Source organism: Gracilinanus agilis, chromosome 1 (assembly GCF_016433145.1).
Source record: "Gracilinanus agilis isolate LMUSP501 chromosome 1, AgileGrace, whole genome shotgun sequence".
Taxonomy (NCBI): Eukaryota; Metazoa; Chordata; class Mammalia; order Didelphimorphia; family Didelphidae; genus Gracilinanus; species Gracilinanus agilis.
This window is the reverse complement of record NC_058130.1, coordinates 486,100,929-486,121,334: the sequence shown is the minus strand read 5'-3', so window position 1 is coordinate 486,121,334 and position 20,406 is coordinate 486,100,929.

Below are 20,406 nucleotides of genomic sequence, written 5' to 3'. Positions count from 1 at the left end.
ACTCTATTCACCAAATCCTCAATGGCTTGCTAGTCATGTGACTGTGGTTAAGTCATAATCCCAATGAGAAAATGGGACCATAGAACCAGAATGACTTGTTCAGGGTTATATGCATTTGAAATTCAAGATTTTAACCCAGATTGACCCTTTTTTCTCTGATGCACTAATATCTCTAAATCTCACATATCTTTAGCCAATGCTTCCTAAATAGTCCATGTTTTGTGGCATTGTTTAACTTGTACTTCAGTATAACCAGAAAAGCATTTTCTCTGTCCACTCACATCAACTTTCTCATTTCAAATTACTATAGTATAACTGCTGGGTTCTCCTTTGGTGATCTATTCACACTCCTCCAAACCAGCCTTGTTGCTAAGCAGCAAGCAGTATTTCAAAAATCAGAGAACAGCAACATTCCAGGAATTTACTGCTGATCATGTTTGGGCTAGTTAATTTTTAAGCATGATTCCTGGGTAATATTGGTTTAGACTTTACAAATTTCAAAAGGGAAATATTATACCAAATTTCCTATGAATATAATTCATTAAAACAACCCACACACCTACCTACTATAAACCATGAGTCTGAATCTTTGTCAAGCTAAGGAAAGCAGATTCAGAGCAATAACCAGGACTTTTTTACATATTTTTTCCTGGGGTGCCTAATTTAGAGGATTCTAAAATGAAGGGGAAAAAAGAGTATCAAGAAGAATAGTAGATTCCACTCTGCTTCCCTCCTACCTAGAAGCAGGTTTCTTGACTCCTACAATCTCTGAATCTCCCCCACCATCACCATCAGGGGAAAAAAAAAACAAGAACATAATGATGTAGTATTTAATAGGCCTATGATTACACTCATCCCAGTGATTTCTCACTCCAAAGGTATGAGTTATGTACATGTACAATACTCCCTTTTAAGAATGTAAACTTCTTGAGGACAAGGACTGTGTTTCTTTTTTTTTTTTTGGCAGGGGGAACACTTAGCACAGTGCCTGACACATAGTAAGCCATTCCTTCCTTTTTAACCTTGCCATTTTCCTTGGTCATTGATTTCTAGTGATACTTTGAGTAAAGTATCCTTCTAAGAGTAAAATGAAGTTATGTCATTTTCTAAGAGTAAAATATTTCAGTTACCATGATTAATAGCCATGACCTCTTGTAAATAAATCTTTTAACTGTTACTTTATTCATCATGACTTTGATTTCAAAATATTCCAAATATTTTCCACTTTCTCAATCTATAGATTCCTCTGGTCCCAGAAACCCAACATGCAATATTTAGAGGTGGCTAATAGGACTGATAGGACTAATAATAATAGGTTAGAAGGAAAATAAGAGGAAACAGGAGGAAATCATTGAAACCAATCATCCGTTCTTAAAATATCTGCAAAATAAAGAACCATACTATATATGCTTTCTACCCTGAACCTGAATAACAGTGAATATAGAAACCAGGCTCATCAGTAATAGTGCTAAAATATTAAATTACATATCAGATGTAACAATAATATGGTCTTCAAAAGAAATTAAACATCCATCAACTTTGGAAGACTACTTCCACACCATACTCTATCCCCACATCCGAGCTATTCTTAAAATCTACTCAATATGACAAAGATGAGTTGGTGCAGAAAAATAGAGAACATTTTTTTATTGCAGTGGTCCAGGCTGATCATAAAAACCTGAGGCATAAGAACAGTAAAAGAATGTAAAAACAGGCTTTTGAATAAGAAGTTGGAACATGAATTTCAAGTCATTAAAATGATGGCAACATTAATAGTCACATGAATATCCCTGTGATGCTTCTAGCAAAGAAAAGGCAATATACAAGTCTTAAAAGTTATAAAAAGGATATTACACAAAACCCAGAGAGAAAGTCATGATATTTTTTGGTCTTTGCTACCAATTTGCTAATAATAATCCTCTTCTAATCTGTTTTTATTTCCATTCTGTAGGAACAACTTCAGCATTTGTCACTATCTTTGGGACCTTGAGTGACCTCTCTGGTCTTAATAACTATAAATGATTTTAATTGAACTGGGCCTCGGTTTCTTCAGCTTTAAAAGGAAGGATTTTGGACTAGATGGAAGGTAACTAAACTTTTTGTGTCATACTTCCTTTTTCAGTCTGGTGAAGCCCATACAGACCTTTTTGAAATAACATTTTTAAATGCATAAAGTAAAGTGAATAGGATATCAATTATTTTGGGGGAAAAGAGGTATTTTTCCCATCCAAGTTCACTGACACCTCTAAAATTTATCCATGGACTCCTTTGGGGACTCAGGTTAAGAATCTTTGGACTAGATGGGTTTAGTATTTAAATCTCTGGTCTTAATTGATATTAATTTAAAGAACATTTTAAGAGAATACATTTTCCAGATAGAGGTCACAATTCTCTAGGTACACTTAAGGATGAAACTCCAAAAGAGCATGAGAGCAAGCCATTTCTATTGAGATGCAAATGAAGCAAATGAGAGCTGCAACTTCCCTGGAGTTCTCTGTCAAAGAATGGGAAACTAAATAAGAAAAGTCTCATTAGCTCCAAAGAATAAAGAAGCTATTGGGAGCATTCAAACAATTCCTCCCTAACTAACTAGGTACCAACTACAGTCTAAAAGAATAAACTCAAAAGATTTTGATGTTTGGTACTTTGGCCAGATTTTCATAGCAGTGTTTCTGGCATCTCAACTCTCAAAAGATATCACTCCTACAGTAAACATGACTTAGTTGAATAAACTAACTTAGCTCTCAACCTGGACCAGCCCCTTTACTTTTATGCAACACTTCCCATTTGACTACATTTATTGCTGACTTTAAAATGTAAAAACAAATATTCAACATTTATTTTAGTCCTTTAACTTTTTTGGATTTCAGTTTCTTTATTTGTAAAATTCAATTCATGAATTAAAAAAAAAACATTTCTTAAGTATTCATTATATGCAAAGCAAAATTCTATATTCTGGAGATCCAAAGAAAATATAAGAAATTTGCCTCCAAGTGTTTATATTCTACTAAGTCAGACTTGTCTAATTTGCTGCCTTCTCTTACATGCTGCCCAACAAAAAAAGATTAAAATGTAATTGGGAAATCTTTAACAAAATAAATTTAAAAAAACAAAACATAAATAGATGTTAATTTATGGAAAATGGAAGGTTTAGATGAACTGGTCTCTTCCAGAAAATCATACAAATATTCTGAGCTCTAATCCTTTTCATTTAAAAAAATGTATTATTTACTTACGAGTTAAAAATACTTTAGAATTCTGAGACTCAGTTCCAAGTGAAATATTTCTTCATTATTATTCTTTTATGATTGTTCTTATCAAAGAGATGGAAAATAATTTAAAATAAAGGCATCCCCCAAAGAGGTCTAAAAAAACATTCTTTTCAACTGAAGAATTTGAGTCCTGGTTGGCCTAAGCAATAAGCAACAATATTGTTGATTAGGTCTAGTACTAGCCAAACGGAAAGAATTAGTTACTACTTCCAGCAATGTCTACAGCCATTTATGGCCAACAGAAAATCATAAGAGAGATCAGGAGACAGAGACCAGATCTGAGAGATAAGGAAATCCACTTTGAAAAGATATCCATTTATAAGTAAGAAAGTAGAAGCCTCAGGGATGAAGGTTTTGAATATATTAATGTCCATGGTTTTATGGAACTAAAAGTCTAAGAGGTGAATATTAAATTCTAATGAGAGGGGAAAATTACTTCTAGACTAACAATATATAGAACAGGGGACTCACAGTAGCTTTTAGTAGTTATTGTTAGCTCACTACTTCTGGATTTATAATCAGTAGTGATGATTATAATGCATATTATAATTACAACTATAGACATTTTGTCTATATCACTTATTACAGAGTATTACATCTGTATATTTATACAGCGAATGTCTACACCTCTTTCTTTCTCTTTATGTAGCGAATGTCTACACCTCTTTCTTTCTCTTTCTCCCTTTCTCCAACCCCTTTTCCCTACACCATGGCAAGACAAAGTAAAACTAAAAAGTCAAGTGTGTGCTATATGAATAACTATTGTTACTAAATGACCAGCCCATCTCTTTTTAAAATTAAATAATTCATGGATCATATCTCTTATGCCTCTTCTGTCATATAGGTCACCACTTAAAATATCCTGCTGCTTATTTGTACCTATCATATGTCTCTCCATTGTCCTTTTGATTGTCTCCAACTATGATTCTTTGTAGATTTTGGTATTGCAAGATTAATTGCCAAAAGTAGTACAGAAAGAATGTTTTCACTAAAAATAAAGCGTATGGGGGCAGCTGGGTAGCTCAGTGGATTGCAAGCCAGGCTTAGAGATAGGTTCAAATGTGGCCTCAGATAGTTCCCAGCTGTGTGACTCTGGGCAAGTCACTTAACCCCCACTGCCTAGCCCTTATGATTCTTCTGCCTTGGAACCAATATATATATATACATATATATATATATGAGTTAGTGAATGAATGAATAATAAATAAAGGGTGTGTACCAGGAAACAGTGTGGTCATTAAAAGCACTGCATGATTATGCAAATACAATCCACTCCCATTCTCTAGATTCCTAATGCTGAGTCAAATTTACCCAAAGCACTTGTCCCAAATGTATCTTTTTGATTCACTAAGGAAATTTCTCTTCATCTAATTATTTTTCATGTTCATTGTGGGAAGCCAATAAGAGAATAGATAAAAATCTGAGACTCCTCTTTTGACCCCTTTTGTGATCCTTGTGATTTCTTGTTGAAAAGTATTGTGATCTTATTGAAAAGCTTTAAGTTCCTATCAAACCTGAATTTAAAGGGTTAACACTGTTAACACAGTGAGGAATGCTGCCACCTGGTATAGCCAAGGCCAAAATCTTAGCGGGGACGATTCGACCATGAGAGGGATAATCCCCAACTTGGCTTCCTGATAAGAAGCCAGTCAAATTTCAGCCTTGGCCTTGGTCTATTCTGAAGCCAATGTTTTGTGTTTTGATGTGACATAATTTGTAACTTCTGTGCATCTGCAAAAGTTTCAGGGGGGTTCTTTTGTGTGAAATGAGTCTTGAAATATATATATATATATATAACTCCATGCTCCTGGAGCCAGAGCTGGAAGCATGAGGTAAAAGAAAACTCCCTTGTCCTGTCCTTATTTCCTTATCAACTAAACTGTCCTTATCAGAAATGATAAAGAGATCTCCACAGTTTATATTTTGGATTAGGCAACTTCCATCCATTTTGTCTTTTCTTGCATGGGTTGTCAATCTCTTTTGAGTAACTGTAGATTTCCTTGAGGAAGTTCAATAATTTCATGGGTTTTATTTTCATCAGGAGAGTGTCATCCACAATCAAGAACATCTTCACATTATGATCACATATACTGAGATTCTCTCTTCCATTAGTAACTTGTGTAGGACATGTTCCATGAGGCTGGCAAATAATCTTAACAGGTGCAGATGTCTCTCTATGCTATGCCTCCTACAATGTTGATAATCAGAGTCATCAGACAGCCTTGTCTGTGGTTGCATTTGTTAATGAACTTGTATTATATATATATATATATCTTACAGACTTCATCACCTTGATATATATCCCTAGTGATACTTGGACACCTCAATAATTATCTGTCAAATTAAATTAAAGATCCCTCAAAATTACCTATGAGAGAGAAAGGCTCAATGAGATTAGAAAATTAGGAATTAATTATTTGAGACAGAGAATTAATGGGAATACATTCATAAAATTGAAAGGGCCTCCATTTTTTTAAGATTCTCAAAGCATCTTCTACTATACTTCCTATACTTCTGAGATATGTGGTTCCAAAGATTTGTAGTCCTCATGATATCAGATATGAAATCTACCAAAGTCTTCACCATACATCCATTATTGAGTGTCCACTAATATTTCCACAGAAAAATAGAATGAGAATTAGGATGCTGAAACAAAGATGGTGTCATAGAAAGTAGGCAGGTATTACTCTATTTACTCCTTTGCATTTGATATAGTGAATAAAAAAATCACAGTGAAATCAGTCAATTTAATGTGTCATAAAGAATCATGTTTACTTAATTCAGATAGACAGCGAAAATCTTACTTTTCTACTCAAAGCTTGCACATTTTGGTCCAGATCTTGATAGAGTTTTTTAAAATCTCCTCTACATGGTAAATAAATAGAGAGATTGATATATAGGTAGATAGATGGATAGATGAATATAAAGATAAGGGGGTAGAATGTTTTAAAAGTTGGACATCCTCATTAATTTTTGTTTTTGCATTATTTTAGGTACATCTTTGGTTTCTACATAGTTTGAATGGAACAAAACATATTGATGGAGCATGTGTTGCCATGGGAACTGAAAACAGCCTACACATTGAAATTTACAGGCAGGTAATTTAAGAAACCCAAGAGCAAAGGATGAGAGCTTGATATTGTCCTAGTAGCCCTGGGGCAAATCAAAATTAAATAAAATGTCAGGAATGGGAGAATAGGAGTTCTTATCTTAGAGAGAACACTGGCTAGGAGAATAAATCATTTTTCTCTAAAAGTCTGGTTGTTAGAATTTTCATTGTGACATTAATTTGTTTATTCAGAGGAAGGGGGGAAAGTTCAGTTTCCTTTCTGAAATTGCTCTCCAGGTCTTAAGATTTATTTCCTTGAAATTCATTGAGTGTATTCTTAATTAACAATCTTGGCCACAAAAGCATACAGCTAAGGAGCAGAAGGCTCATTCAGCCCTTTGGCATCTTCAGTCTGTGCCAGCCCCTTTTGAAACTATGAACAAATAAAACTGATATTTGGGGCTTTCCTACTGTATTTCAGGTAGCATCCTCACGTTGTCCCTCCCCCCAAATGTGTAGGATTGACAGATGTCCCATTGGAAACAGAATGAAATTAAATTTAAAAAGAACTTGTTCCATTAAATTCCCTTTTATTCACATGACAAGAAAGTCCTATAATAACATATTTTTCTTCTAGATCCTGGAATTGGATTCAGAGTGATCTGGATATGAATTCTACCTTAGACAATTACTGTATGACCCTACAAGGAGATATAATAGAGCTTGATATTTAGAGTCAAGAAGACCTATGATCAAATTCCACCTCAGATCCTTTTTGTCCATATTGTTTACTTATTGTCTTCTCCGTTAGATTGTGAACTCCTTTAGGGCCAGGACTGTCTTTTGCTTCTCTTTGTATACTCAGCATACACCTGGCACAAAGCAAGCACTTAATAAATGCTAATTGATTGACTTGTTCTTACTAGCTGTGTTACTTTAAACAAATCATTTTAATTTCTCTGGAATTCATTTTCCTTATATGTAAAATGAGCAAGTTAGATTTGATGAAGTCTAAGGTCCCTTCCACCTCTAAATCTATAATCCTATGATTTTTAATTCACTTAGCATTTCTGAGTCTCAGGTTCCATATCTATAAAAATACAAATGATAATGTAAAGCACTATGAACATGTGACTTATTGTTAGTAAGGCAAATAAATGAAAAAGAAGTGCTTCCTATGTATCTGGAACTGTTCTAAGCCTTGAGGATACAAATATACAAAAGAGAAGTAGACCCTGACCTCAAGAGCTTACATCCTAATAGTGTGAGATGATACAAACAGGACAGTTTTATCCAGGAAAGTGTTTTAATATATTTAATATTTAATAATTATCACAGGAATACTGAGTAAAACAATGAATCTATTAACAACTTCTTTCCATAAGCAATAGTAACATTGTAGTAGACTTGAGTTCAGAAAGATCTTTGTTCAAATCCCATATCAGACACACAGTAATGTGACCCAGGGCAAGTCATTTAATTTCTTGGGGCCTCAGTTTTCTCATCTGTAAAATGAGGGCATTTGATTCTATGACCTCATCTGCCCTTTCATGATTAGGGTTTCCAGAGAAAGAGGTAGAAAAGATATAAAGTATAAGCATACCATAGCAGAGTAGACAATGGCTGAAGAAACAATCCAGAATGGGAGTTTGGAGCTGAATCCGTTAGGTCCTTCTGGGCATGAATTTGGGATATTTGGCTTATCCATCCTGTGGGAATTCTAGTCCATGTCTTCCCATAATCTCAACAAAAGGGGCTCACACAACTTGCCTTAATTTTTCTTTGCTTTCTCATGAAATCACAAGGCCACCAATATGGATACTCAGGCCGTCCACCTGTTATCTCTTTTCCTATCTTTTTTTCCATATCATTCATTATTTTGATATTTTTATGTCTAGTCTTCAGAATTTCTTATTGGTTATATATAGCAAGCTCAAACTTACCAGGTGCCAGTCCAATACCTCTGAAATATTCATTTTTAATTCTCTGGATACATATTCCATTTCTTACCACCATAAAAGAATCATTCTAATATTGGTATTTAATATGTGTGGTTTACTTTTATGGGAAATCTAGAGATATTAAAAGAATTTGCAACTTCCCAAAGGAAATCCAGACTAATCTCAATTTCTTTTTTTCTTTGTTAAAAGCAGCTGAGATTTTTTTCAACATCATTGATATCTTCCCTTCCTTCACCTTTCTTGTTATGGTGATTGCCATCCCAATTATATTACCTCCTACATGGATCACATCTATATAAGCTAGATCCAAATTGTTCACTTTAGTGACATTTCTTCCTACCCTACAAGCACATCTAGTACTGTGAGTTAAGGATCTAACTGTGGTTGTTCCACTAGCCCTAATGGAGCAAACAGTTTGCTATAGTAGTTTTTACAAATCTGGTTGTTGTCATCCTTCCATTTTTTATCATTAAATGCCATTGGCTGACTTTGTTTAGTTGGTAGTCTCACTTAAATTTTCTTTAAACTATTTTTACCCTCCAACAGGTATCTTTGCTTTATAAGGCAATATTACTTAAAACTGTCCATTACCTTTCCTCATAAAATCTTTAAAATTAGTTTACATTTTCTAACTCTGTTTTGCTTTTAGTACCATTTTTCTCTGTCAAGGAAATCAGAGACTGGCTGACTGTGGCACTTTGTTCTCCTTGTTGTGATGGTTAATTTACATTGGTTAAATTTCTTTTTTAAGTATCATAGATATTGCTGATATCATTTCTTTTGTCCATTTGTCACTTTTTTATTTTCAATTACTTGTTTAAACTATTCAGGACTGAGTTTTCCTCAATGTATACCATATATTTTTCTCATAATTTTTCTTAACTTTTCCATTTTACTAGTTCTTTAATAAAAAGTCTTTAATAATGTTAGAATATAACATATTCACTGATATTGGGTGCTTTATATATCAAATACTTACTAATTCTTTTTTAAGTTTTATTGCAAAGAGGTATCCAACTTTAACAAAATCTATCAGATCTTGGCATTTCATTTCTCTCTTCTGAATTGTACTTTCCCATGTTTCTTCAGATCAAATATCAGAGAGTAAACATTGTTTTAATCTGTAAAATCTTATGAAGTTCTTTATATAATTTCTCAACTTTATCATCCTCAGCAACTGATGCCAGTGGCATAAGTTCCAATAATTTTCATGTTCTTTTTACAAATAATTATTCGTACTGAAATACACAATATTCAAATGTTCCATGAAATAATGTTTGTTTTTTTTTCCATTGGCAAAAAAGCAAAAAAACAACTATTATACCAGTTCCTTTCTTTGCCTCTCCAAAGAGTACTGTGAATCACCTTTCCACTGAGCTGTAATTTTTTTCTTCTTCTGGATTTGTTTTTAGAAAGAATGCAAAGACTATGATTTCTCTTGTCTATTTCATGCCTACTTATTGATCATTACATAAGGAAATTATAGTTAGAGTACCAAAAATTGTATGATTCTTAGTGTTCTTTTTTTTTAAAACCGTTGTACTTCGGTGTATTGTCTCATAGGTGGAAGAGTGGTAAGGGTGGGCAATGGGGGTCAAGTGACTTGCCCAGGGTCACACAGCTGGGAAGTGGCTGAGGCCAGGTTTGAACCTAGGACCTCCTGTCTCTAGGCCTGACTCTCACTCCACTGAGCTACCCAGCTGCCCCCTCTTAGTGTTCTTTTGTTACATTTTCCACCATTCTGCCATGATTACTAAAGAAGTAGAAAAGGACCTTAGAGCATTGAGGCCAATTTTCTAATTTTTTTCCCATCAGTTACATTGAGTCAAAATTATTTTAAAACTAGAGTCACCTGCATTCATTCATTTTCCTTTAAGCTGAAAACTTTTTAAGGGTAGGGACTATGTCAGCTTTCATCCATTCATTCATGGTGCCTAGAGCAATTCCTTACCAGTTTTAGGCATTTCATAAATGCTTGTTGAATAAATTACAAAGAAAAATAAGACTCAAGATCTTAAGGAATCTATAATCAAGTGTCTTTTAGAATCCATAATATTTTACAGGACTTTTGGATGTTATGAAATTGAGAATTTCACATGGTTTTTATTCAACATGTATTTAGTCAGTCAACAAGATATTGAAGAAGCATTTATTTAGTTCTGACTATATGTTAGGCTCCATGCTAAGCAGCAAAGACAAAAAGAAATGTTAAAAAATTAAAAATTTAAAAAAAGGTTAAAATATATTCAAGGACCACACATTTTGAGGAGTAGATATGACAGGTAAATAACAACATATATACAAAATGTATACATAGGAAATGTCATCCCATAGGTAAGACATATTGAGAGTTAGAAGGTACCCAGAAAGCCCTCCTAAAAACAGTTGAGATTTGAATTGGGACCTAAAGGAAGCTTGAGAAGACTAGGCAGAGGGAAGGAAGGAGAGCATTCCAGGCATAAGAGAAAATGAATCTAAAGGCAGGGAAAAGGCAAGTGGAGTGTCATGTATAAGGAAGAGCATGTAAGCCAGTATAGCTAGATGGGAGGATATGCAGAAGGTAGTAAAATATAAGAAGATCAGAAAGGGAGAAACCACAAGGCTATAAGATGCTTTAAAAACCGAACATTTATCTTTGACCATTAAAATAACAGGGAGAGAACTACTAGAATTTGTTGAATAGAGAAGGGGAAACACAGTTAGACTTGTGCTTTAAGAAGATCACTTTGGCTGCTAAATAGACGATGGATTAGAGTGAGAAGAGATTAGGAGGTTACTGCAATATTTCAGGCAAAATATGATAAAAGTATGAATTAGAGTGAGACATTGAGGATGAAATCCAGGGTAAGAGCCTGTATGACTGGTTATTACTCTAACAACAATAGAAAAGTTGGGGGAAAGGAAAGGGTTTGGAGAGAAAAAATAATGGGTTCTCTTACAGGCATGTTGAGTTTGGGATGCCCAAAGGAAAGTCAGCTTAGGATGCCCAAAATCCAGTTGGCATTGGGGGAGAAGAGATCCAGAGGGAATGGGTTGGACATATAAATCCAGGTGTCATCTTTATATAGATCAGTGATTCCCAAAGTGGGCACTACTGCCCCCTAGTGGGTGCTGTAGCAATCCAGGAAAGCGGTGATGGCCACAGGTGCATTTATCTTTCCTATTAATTGCTATTAAAATTTTTAAAAAATTAATTTCCAGGGGGCTAAGTAAGATTTTTTCTGGAAAGGGGGTGGTAGGCCAAAAAAGTTTGGGAACCACTGATATAGATGGTAATCGAATTCATGGGAGCTGAAGAGAATACTGAGCAACATAATGTAGAGGGAGAAGATAAAAGGTTCCAAAAGAGAGTCTTGGGAGACAATCAGATTTAATGGCTATGACTTCGATAAAAATCCAGCAAGATGGAATGAGGAATGAACAGACACATAGATAAGGAAGCAAGAGAGCAATGACTTGAAAACCTAAAAAGGAGAGTTCTAGATACAGAGTATCTCCCTTTAAATCATCAGGCTTTATGCACAAACAAAATAATACTTTATGCCCTTTGCAAAGGCATTTCAGCCTTTAAATTTATGCCACAAATCATTTTTTGTACCAAACTGTCTCAATCCAATCTAATAGCTGTATTTCTTTATAAACATAATGGCAGTTTTTTATTAAACCAAAGCTCTTTTCCTACAACTTTCAGGCATCAAACTGTTTATCTATGACAGAGGCAATACCTTATATCCTTCACTGCTTTTAAATGTTTTTTTTATTATTACAAGGTACTCTTTCTGTTCTTTGCAATATTGTTTAGAGCTGAAAGAGAAGCACCTTAAAGGGATAGTACCTTATACAGAACTGTCATTAAGTTCAATGTTAACTTGTCAAAAAGTCTCTGATGGAATGCCCCAGGGATTTTTTTCTTTTAGAAAACCCTTATCTTCCGTCTTAGAATCAATACAGGATCACACAGCTTGGAAGGATTTGAGGTCAAATTTGAACCCAGGACCTCCCATCTCTGGGCCTGGTTCTCAATCCACTGAGACACCCAGCTGCCTTACAGGGATTTATTTTAACACTGTACTGTTTTCCCTCCTCTGGAGAATCTCGGTTTTATCATGCTTTTACTAAAATGTGATGTCTAAAACTAAGCATAAAAATCTAGATGTCGTCTGATGAGGAGAAAGTAAAATGGAACTATTGCCCCTCTCATCCAGATCACTCTGACCTTCTAATGCAGTCTGAAGTCAAAATGGTTTTCTTAACTTTCAAATAAATGTGTTGACAGTGGATTGAATCCAGGTGGAAAGGACTTAGATTCAAATCCTGATTCTACTATTTGCTATCTGTGGTCTTAGACAATTCAATCAACTGCCCTCTAAATCAGTTTTTCATCCATAAAATGAGAGGACTAGTTAGTCTCTAAAGTCCCTTACAATCCTAAATATATTATCTTAAAAAAAAACCTTCATATATCTTCATCAAAAAATGAAAAAGTTGTATTTATATGACCTCTGAGAACCCTTCTACTCTACAACTATGAACTTATCATCTTTTTTTCAAATGGGCCACTGGGGAAAGGGAAGGGACATGCTCCACAACCTTTTTAATACAAGCACAATTTCCCTCTCTGGTACTCTTAATTGTCTAATATCACATCTTTATACATCAACCTCTTCCTTACAAAGGACAAGAATCAAAGGAATAGTATGGATTTACCAACTATCTTCAAGAAATCCATATATACTTTCAGATATTCAGTAGACATTTCTTAAGTACCTATTGTATTCCAAAAGGTATTGGTGGGGGGTGGTATTCAGGAAGGACTAGCACCTCTGATGAGAAGACTTGCCATGGTCTTTTCAGGGATGCTCACCCACCTTTGATGTCCACCTGTCACCCAACAATCACCTGTAAAGTCTCTTTTACAGCCCAGTAAAATCATCTCGGCAGATGGCTAAACCAAGCTGAGGTTAACCAACAGGTTTCAAAGCATTGGCAAGTTAGGAGGGATGTCTACCCCAAGCATGTAAAGTCTTCCCCCAACAGAATAAGAAGGATGAGAAAACAATTTGTTCCAATGGACATGAAGGTGGTAAAAGAATATATTATGGAGTGCTTAGATCTTGGTCAGTTATCAAAGACACCAAAGTCATCCATTGTTTCCTGGACCATTGCTAGTCATCTTGACTTTTGTCCTGCCACTACATTTCAATGACTTTGGAACAGAGAGAATGAGACTGATGGCACTGTGCATCTCTGCCATACCTAAATTCAGTTCACACTCAACTCAAGATATCACTCTGTAGTGTCATTGGTCCTCTTTGAGAAGGAAAGATGAAGAGCAACTATATGTCAAGCATTGTGTCAAAGACCAGGGACCCAGAGGTTGCAAAGATTTATCTCCATTGATTTTCTGAAATTTTGGACAATGTTTATTCATGTTCAGTCTTGTGGCATTTTTTAAACCCTTACCTTCTATCTTAGAATCAATACTTTGTATTGGTTCCAAGACAATAGTCAATGGGAGAGTGGGATAAGTGACTTGTCCAGTGTCACCTGTCTAGGTAGGAAGAATCTCAGGACAGATGTGGACCCAGATCTAACATGTCTAAACCTGGTTTCTAACCAATGAGCAACAATCACATTTGCAAACTTTCAGAGAATTGATCTCAGGAAGCCAATCTTAGAAGGATATGGCAAAGCAAAAGTAAAACTGCCAGCATAAAAAATATACCAAAAAAATCACATGTGATCAGTGGGCTCTTGAAAACATTTTCATCCTCTTTATTTACCTAATAAGAAAAAGTCAACCCAGGCTATAAAATTTGTTATTCCCATTATCAGTCATAGTGACTTTCAAATCCCAGTATTCACAGAGGTTGTGCACTCTCCCGAGCTAAGCCTATGGATGCCTCTAGTCCTGGCCCCAATGTGAAGCATGTAGCTTGTTATTCCTACATGAGGGTCTGCTCCATTTTCCAAGGATATTTTAATAATTTGCTTTAATTGTCTCTGATCTCATGTCTCTAGATATCTGTCCCACATCATCTGCTTGTGTGAAATTGATAGTGAGCAGGAGGAAGCTTGTGAACGTAGGCAGGAGCTGAGATCAAGCTCAATATGCTGAGTTCATTCGCAGAGGAAAGTCATTTTAATGCTGTCAACTTGTTTTCTTTTATTTTTTTTAAATGTACTTCTGTTCATGTTCAAGTAGAAATTAAAGCCAAGTTAAGAGAACAAACTAAAGAGGAATGGTCCAAATCAGAATAAAGAAGGACAATTCAGAAAGTCTCTATCAACTTCCTAGAGGTCAGAAAAGCAGATCTCTGACATCTGCAAACAAAGACATTATGGCTGACTGCCACTCAGGGTAGGAAGGAAAAAGAGCATTTTCTGATATAGGAATGGAATAATGGAGTAGAAGGAACAGAAGAAATAGCTCCATGACCAGGCATCTGCACTCATAAACACTTAATCAATGTTTTTTAACCAATTAATTGCTGGTTTAACCAGTTCCATGATCCTGGATAAACATTTAACCTCTCTGAAACTTAATTTCTGCATCTGTCAAATGAAAATTGTACTTTTTTTTTACTATTTCTCTCCCAGGATTGTGAGGATTAAAAGAGAATGCATAAGATGTTCCAAAAGCTTTAATGTAGTTTTAAATGATCGAAGACTTAAACATGGTCAATTACAACAAACAAGATCTTTCCATGCCAATATAATCTAGAGTATCATAGATTTCCCTTAATGATGTTACAATAGAAACATATTAGCAGTTATCTGTCAGCTAATCAATCAAAAGGCATTTAGTAAGTGTTTACCCTGTGCCAAACACTCTGCTGGGTGTTAAGGATACAAAACAAAAGTGAAGTATTTCCTGTCCTCAAGGAGTTTGCATTCTAACAGAGAAGGCAATATATATATGTATATATATACTCACACAACATATGCCTCTCCACAACACTTTTGATCATGTACATGTTTGATTCTTTATCCATTTTTGTGTTCCATAATTTGTAGCCATAGAGCACCACCAAAAATATGAATATTAAAAAATATGCTCTTTGTATATGTGTCTGTGAACAATTAGCATGGGATCACTGAAAGCCCTGAACAATTATCATATTCCTTACATAGCTTAAGTATCATATTTTCTAGTGATATTTGATATGTGTCTTTTTCTTATTCTTTCTTCACTAATTTTGTTCATGAAAAGAAGTCCTACATGTGTAAAATAATTCTCAATTTATTCTGTCTATTCTGACATGCTATTGGCAATGTAAATTAGACAGAAAAAAGTCTGTGGAGATAGGTGGTGTTTCAGAGTTTCTGATCAATAATCTGAGGTTCCAGACACATCAATACCTAATCCTAAAGATGGTTAAGTGTTAGAATGAGTACATCAGGAAGTTTAGGCAGATGTGCATCTAGGACCTTACCATCTGTGTTTCCTTTGATATTAAAAATTGGCTAGCCAAACCACCAAAAGGAAAGCTGATCACTGAGTCATAACTTCAACTAGCACAATATGGGGGGAAGTCTAGTAGCCTCAAAATGCCTTCTCAACTAAGAGCTTACAAATTATTTTCACCTAAACTGCAGAATTGATCAGGTTCAGTAATTTGGTGACATTCAAACATAAAGAATAACAAACTCACAAAATATGCAAAACCCTAGATTAATAATGAATGAAGACCAAAGGATAAACGAGACTTTCTAGTGTGCTCTTGCTGAAGATAAACACAAACATTAAACAGAGAGGCTGACATGAATCAAACAGATGAATGCATGCATTAGTTACTGCAATATCAATAGAGTCTTTAATATGTCAGAGGAAAAGTACACTTTAATAAAAATACATCAAACATATTTTGAAAAATTAATGTTGGTGCACACTCTATGCAAAAAAATTCCATGCAAACATAAAGTTGAGATTAACTGTACACATCACCAAGTTTAGAGTTATGAGTCTCTTGCTCCAACAATTCCTTTACCCTATCAGGGTTTCAGAACATATATTATGGACAGAGTCATGGCCAAATTACCCTCAAAAGACATATATAGTTGACCAATTCCATTTACGAAAACTGTACACATCAGCATCAAATGGGTACGGAGCCCCTGTTTCATATAATATATTCTCACATTAAATAGTATTTTTAAAACACATGATTTTTTTAATTTCATAAACTTATTTTAGGAGAAGCTAATGATATTAAGTATACTTTTCTTATTTGTCATCCTAGCCAATTTGCAGAGTGTGAAACAAAACCTCATTTGTTTTTATTTCCATTCTTTTGCTGTTAGTGCTTTGGAGAAGATTTTCAAATAATCATTAATAGTTTTTAGTTCTTTTGAAAACTGTTCATATCTTTGGCTATTTTTCTGCTGGGAAGTGGGTCTTGTTATCATGTGTTATCATATTCCTTACATAGCTTAAATATCATATTTTCTAGTGATATTTGATATGCCTCTTTTTCTTATTCTTTCTTCACTAATTTTGTTCATGAAAAAGTTTTTAAATTTTATGAAATCAAAATTGTCTCACTTTTAAGATCATCTTATTTTTATTTTCCACTTCCATATAGCTAGAAAGGTCCTGTTTTCCTCCTATTCTCTTCTTTTCTTTTTATGACATGAACATTTTGAGATTATTGCATCATCTATTTCAAGTTGTTGGTTTAAACTTAATTTCTGCCAACTGTTTTCCACTTTTCCAAGTAGTCACTTTTCTTAAGTAATTCTTGTCGAAAAGTGAGTCCTCCCTGGAGAAGTTTATTTCCTTTAATATATAAAATACAATCCCATTGTTATTTATTGAAGTTTGTTTCATTTTTTTGTCTTTGTTTTCTTCTTATTAATTCCATTGATTTCACTGGTCATTTTTTTATTGGTACATCAACTTTTTAGATGTTTTTCAACTTTTCCTTTCCATTTATTATTTTAAACCCCTTTATGTTCCCTCTCTAATGCTAATAATAAAAACCTTTAAGAAATTTAGGTAAAGCTTATGCTCTCATTTTACATTTTTTTTAAAAATTTTAATATCATATTTTTGATTGTATATAACAATCACTCTATATTCTTTCTCCATCCTCTCCCTAGTGAGGAACCACTTTTAATATAGGATCCACACAACTAACCAGAATATCAAGGGATTCTAATTGTATAAACAGTATTCCATTCCCCAGCTCTACAAAAAAAAATGGAAAGCAGTGTATTTTTTAAATTTTTTCTCCACTGCAAATTTGGTCATTATACTTATTTGTCATTCAGTTTCATTGTTTATATTTTCTGTTCATGCTTGGCTTCTTCACTGATTAAAAATGACAATATCAATGAGATCATGGATCTATGGAAGTATTAAAGTGAAAAAGATAAATTGTGAGTGAGAAATCCCTTACCCCTTTATATAAGGATTAAATTTTAATGTTAGCAGTAATCATAATTGTGATTTTAGGATAATTAAATACTCTTAGCATAAGTGAATCAATATTATAATATTCCTTATGATCTTAATAATGTTTTTATGATTATTCTAGTATAAGTTTTAAGGTGTGAATTAAGTAAATAACCGCTTTAAGATAATCATTGTTAGCGTAGGCGTTGGTTTTTAGTTAATCATTGTTACTGGGCATTTAGTGAATATGGTCTTGAACTTGTAACCTAGCCTTCTAAGCATTATCCACTCTATCACATGATTGTCTTTTCTCTCAGATTGAGGCTCAATACCTCTCCTCCTCCCAGTCATGATTGTTCCTTTCTTATGGAGCTAGGAGTCAGGTCTAACATCTTCACTCCCCCACTCTACCCTGTATACATCATCTCCTCTGTTGTGACATGAAGGGGGAGTGCTTATGCAGTTACCTGATGTGTTCCCAACCAATCAGCTTGTAATGATACCTGTCAAGAGTTATTTTTATCCTGATTATTTTTAAATAGTAAATAAGCTGTAGTTGTCTTTTGGGTATATAGAAAGGTCTCTCACAAGGCTCTGGGTCTTTTCATTTTAACCAGAAGTCCAGCTTTATTGTGAGATTGGCCCTCTCTCAATAAACCTATTTATTTTTGGCTTGGAGACTTTGTTTCTCTTATTGGCATTTTTGCTAATAGAATTTTCCTCACAAAATCACATAGTGTTTTTTTCTCAAAGAACAAATGAGGGAAATAAGACAAGTGCAAAAATAATTGCAATAAAGAGAAAAGTATAATATAAAGAGGGCCAACGAAGATATATTTCTCTCTACTCATAAGCATGGATAAAGTATAACATGGTCATAGATATATATGTGTATGTATATGTGTACATATACATATATATGTATACATATGTATTTATATACAAATTCAGATTGGGAAAGATATATGCATATATGCATATACACATTGTTTTCCTATTTTTGCTTGATGAGGGGGGATGATTAAATTTAATATAACATTTAATATATTGATTATATTATATTAATACAATATAAACGATATCATGACACAGAGAATAAATGACCAACTTTAGAATCAAGAAGGTCTCACTTCATTTCAGTTCTATCCCTAACACATACTAGCTGAGTAATCATTGATAAGGCATTTAACCTTTTACCACCCCAACAAAACTCTGAAAATGTAAAATGGTAAAGAATTACCAATCTGCATCTATGGTGGTAGTTTCCACACCAGAATTTCCCTAAGGTGATGGAATCACATGTCCTGAAATAATTATTATATTCTTCCTCATCATCATCATTGTCGTAATTGTCATCATCTTCATCTCTTTATCCTTTGCTCCCTCTACCATCCATTAAATTGTCCATATCCTCTCTTTTTCCCTCAAAACTTTATTTTCATTCTTTTCCCACAAAGTTTAGTCCACCTCTCTTCAGGAGCAATTCATAATTCTCCCTTCCTCTCTTTTATTCTCTCGGCTTAGAAAACACTACATCTGGAAGGTTGGGAATGACTTCCAGGACTGTACCACAAAGTCTCTACCCCAGAGAGTTGTTTCAGTGTTTTTCTCTCATTTTGGCTTACCTAAACTAGATCCTTTGGGAAATTTAATTCTCTCCCTAAACTCTTGCAGCTTGTTAGGTGAACCCTCCTGACCTTAACTCAGTAGAGAGCAGGTCAGGAGTAGAAAGTGAGAGAAAAGAATTAAGGTGAAAAGCAAAATAAAACAAAGTAATCTGTTAAGTAGAGCATTAAAAGACTCAGTTGTAATAGTGAAGAGATGATCTCTTGCTAAATTCTGTGTGACCCTGTCTCCTGAGTCTTGTTCTTACCAATGACTTGTGTCTATATCTGGGTCAGCAATATGACATATGACCTAACATCTAGATAAGGCTGAGCCCTTCTCTTAAGTAAGGCTTGGCTTCATTATCATTTAAAAACTCTAGAGCCAGCCATTTGCTGATATTCTCTCTTAGGGCTCAGAAGAGACTACAGGGAAGGGGGGAGGGGAAAATAAAACAGGCAGGATGTATTTCTTTGAGGTTTAAAATTTTTTAGTATGTTAAACTCTTATGTAGGAATAAAAGGATTAAACTTGTTCATTTTGGCCTCAAAAGTCCAAACCAGGAACAGTGGGGTGGAAGGAAGTTACAGATACAAATTTAATCTAGATCTCAGTTAGTGTATAATTAGAACCAACTGAAAAAGAAATGGGCTACCTTGAAGAAGTGGTTGGTTCTCCTTCCTTAGAGGTATTCAAGCAGACTCTGGATAATCATTTATCAGGTACTTTGCCTGCTATGGGAATTCCTTCAGGGTACAGGTTGGACCAGCTGACCACTGAAAGGTCACCCAACTGTAAAAGTACTATGATTCTGGGATTCTGGGATTCCCTGCCTTTTTCAGTCTTGGAAATGAATTTCCCTCAGACACTTCATGTCAAATTCTAGCCTTGATGTGTTCTAGCAGCCTTTTACCTCTAAATATTTCAAAAGCTGATAAATTGATACACACTAATTCCAATTACCTTTTTTTTCCTACTTGTTTAGTAATGATTAACCCTCTAAAACTATAGGTCCCTATGTCGTTGAAATCATGGATCTAATCCCTATCTCTTTTATATAAATAATAATAATAATAATAATAATATAACTCATATTTATACTTAACTATATTTTAAAACTAT